Below are 3,940 nucleotides of genomic sequence, written 5' to 3' on the forward strand. Positions count from 1 at the left end.
CACAATATATTCATATATATCAATTAATACTGATTAATCAAAGAATACTATTTACACAAGTAATGCATGCTTTGAGTCCTAAACTACCCGGACTTTAGCATTAATAGTAGCTACGCACGGGCTCTCGTCACTTCGTGCATACGTAGCCCCCACAATTAGCAATAATTATTTAATTTTAATCACCTATGAGGTAATTTCCCTCTCACAAGATTAGACAAGAGACTTACCTCGTCTTGCTCCAATTTAATCCACTATAAGGCCTTTTCCACAATTATCCAACTCTGTCTGGCTCAAATCTAGCCAAAATAATTCGATACAATCACTAAAAATTATAGGAATTAATTCTATAAGAAATACTACATTTTTAATAAAAATCCCAAAATTAATTAAAAATTCATCTATGGGGCCCACATCTCGGAATCCGGCAAAAGTTACGAAATCCGACAACTCATTCAATTACGAGTCCAACCATACCAGTTTCACTCAAATCCGACTCCGAATCGATACTGAAATCTCAAAAAAATTCGTTTCTATGAGATTAATAAAAATTTTCCAAATTTAAATCTCAAAACACTAATTTATGGTGAAAACAATGATATACTTGTATATCGACTCCGAATCGATACCAATGTTTTTCCCTTGAAAAACTGACAAAAGTCGCCTCTGCTCAAGCTCAAGTTCGTCAAAAATGGCAAATGGGACGAATGACCTCTTTTATAAACTGCCCAGGCGGCCTTCAGAAATTGGGCCTCGATCGTGGCTTCGATCGTGGCCCTCGAGCATGGGCTTCGAGTTCGATCTTGGGTATTGATCCTGGCCCTCGAGCCTTGCCTTCGATCATGGCCCTCGAGCCTTGCCTTCGATCATGGCCCTCGAGCTGGACCTTTGATCGTGGCTTCGATACTGAACCTCGTCCCTAGCTTCGACTCAGGCCTCGATCGTGGGTTCGATATCTGGGTTCGATCTGGGGCTCGTTCACAGCCCAGAATATACAGCAAAAGGGAAAATTGCAGCAGCTTTTTAAGTCCAACTTTTGATCCGTTAACCATCGGAAACTCAGCCGAGGCCCTCGGGACCTCAACCAAATATATCAACAAGTCCTAAAATATCATACGAACTTAGTCGAACCTCTAAATCATATCAAACAACGTTAAAACCATGAATCATACCCCAATTCAAGCTTAATGAAACTAAGAGTTTTCAACTTCTACATTCGATGCCGGAACCTATCAAATCAACTCCGATTGACCTCAAATTTTACACACAAGTCATAAATGACATAACGAAGCTATGAAAATTTTTGGAACTGGATTCCGACTCCGGTATCAAAAAATCAACTCATCGGTCAAACTTCCAAACATAAATTCTTGTTTTTAGCCATTTCAAGCCTAATTTAACTACGGACTTCCAAATAAGGTTTCGAACACGCTCCTAAGTCCAAAATCACCATACGGAGTTGTTGGAATCATCAAAATTCTATTCTGGGGTCGTTTTCTCAAAATATTAACCGAAGTCAAACTTAGCACTTTAAGGCCAACTTAAGGAACCAAGTGTTCCGGTTTCACCCCAAACACTTCCAAATCCCGAACCAACCATCCCCGCAAGTCATAAATCATTACAAGCACATACAGAAAGTTTTATTTTAGGGAACGGGGTTCTAAAAGTTAAAATGACCGGTTGGGTCATTACATATACCTTCCCCTATTTTGGACCGCCAACAGCCTCCAACCATATTCTTTCAGCATCCTCGTCCGAAGGTTGGTTTGGCTCGCCCGATTCACCAGCTGGTTGACTACGAATGAATTACTCTACGTTACTTCGGTAGCAACCCTACATTATTTTAAATTAAATTAGTATTTAAAAATTCTTATAAAAGTAAGTTATAACACTTAAAGAAAATTGAAAGCTTACATATGCAGTCTCTGCCCGGTCCTCGACCCACCTATCTCCATCCCCCTCTTTCTTCTTCTTTACAATATGCGTCTCCTTGAATAGCTCATCATGGCCCATTGGACGCCCATACTTCTTGTACTGAAAATAAATAAATTTAGCTAATAAATCGAATTGATATACTTAGAAAAGTAAAATCATTTAATCAATTACCAATCTTCTTTTTATTGTCCCCGGGCTGATAGCACCCCCAGTGTGCAAGGAGCCTCCCTTCTCGGATGAGCGAGCTTTCTTTCCTTTTTTGCTCCTCTCTAAGAATTCCGCGGTCTGCCATTGCCTTAACAAATCATTCCATAAATGCTCAAGACACCAGACAAGCCTCTTGTTCTTCTTTCTACCATCCGAGAAATGATCCGCCAATCTCTTGCGAGCTTATGATGAAAATTTGCAGCCACTTTCGCGCTATAGAGGTCTTCCCATACACATTTGCTCTGCATTTCAAAAGTTAATATTAGATGAAAATATCATAAATATAAATTATTAAACTTTTTAAAAGAACATTTATACCTTAAACTGATTGAAAATTTGCTCCTTCAACGAGAATGGGAAATCAGTCCAAGTCGCAGAAGGGCCATCATAAAGTTTTTTGATGGCATTGGTGATTATCTTCGTAGTCTGCTTACCCGGCTTGAACCTGTAATTTAACAATAAAAACACATGAATATATTAGTAAAAATATTATAAAATAATAGACGCAGAAATAACAAATAACTCTTACCCGTCACCCTCAGGGACTATGATGATCCTACCATAGCGATCATAATGCACTACCTATGTATCATCATCCTCAGAATGTGTATCATAGACATGTGTAGACGTTGTAGGGGGCTCAGAGCTACTGTCTCACAGGAAAAGGCCTGAAATGGATGGAGTCGATGATGAAGATGGTTGTGATCCCTATGACTGCGACATAGCTAGATGCGATCCATGTGGCTGTGATACTGATGGTTGTGACCCGAGTGGCTGTGATATGGATGGATGCGATTCATGTGGCTATGATATGTAGGGATGCGATCCACATGGCTGTGATGCAGATGGTTGCGATCCACGTGGCTGTGAGGCAGCTGGACTGTATGTCAGACGTATAGCCCTATGGCCCTGTGATGGAAGACCTGGTGTCTGGATGAAGTTGTAGGCCTCGTGATGCTATGGCAGCTCAGTATAGCTGTGTGGTGGAGGATAAGATATAGGCATCTGTGAAGAGGGTGGAAAAGAGAAAGTATTATTATCTACCCTCCTCTTTCCCTTCCTAGCATTTTCTCGACCCCGAGAACTAGTAGGGTCGTTGTTACCTTGACCCTGACTTTCCATCTGCATAATATAATACATATTTAGATTGAAACATATAAGAAACTAGTTAAAAAACGAGAGTGCTTTAAAAAACCAACTTTTTAATCCTCGTTGACGTATTGTTCCTCTTCCGAGAATTCCTCGTCCTCACTTGTTTGAATTTCATCAGTTGATTCTTCATCCTCATTTTCTATAACTGTTACTTCATTTATATCAATTTCTTCCAATATGCGTTCAGGATGTTCCAAATCATTTTCTAACTGATCGTCCACTATTTGGTGAACACCGGAGACATCATTTTGATATGCAACATCTAACACATTCTCGACTTCCACCCTACCTACAGGCTTAGTTTTGATTACAACCCACCAATCGGACTTATTCCGCCGCAATGGATAAGGAGCATAATACACTTGCCTAACGTTATGTGCAATTATGAAAGGATCATAGCGATCATACTCCCTCATATAATTAACCTCAATTATGTTGTATTGGTGGTGTACTCTTGTACCTCTTGTTGGATTTGGGTCAAACCACTTGCATCTAAAGAATATCAATTTCTTATATGGCTAACCTGTATATTTTAGTTATAATATTTCTTTGACCACACCATAATAATCATTATATCCAACTTGGTTGCCATCACCACCTTGAACCCACACCCCGCTGTTGTTGCTATTTTTATTTTTAGAGCAATCCT

Source organism: Nicotiana tabacum, unplaced genomic scaffold, assembly GCF_000715075.1.
Source record: "Nicotiana tabacum cultivar K326 unplaced genomic scaffold, ASM71507v2 Un00022, whole genome shotgun sequence".
Classification (NCBI taxonomy): Eukaryota; Viridiplantae; Streptophyta; class Magnoliopsida; order Solanales; family Solanaceae; genus Nicotiana; species Nicotiana tabacum.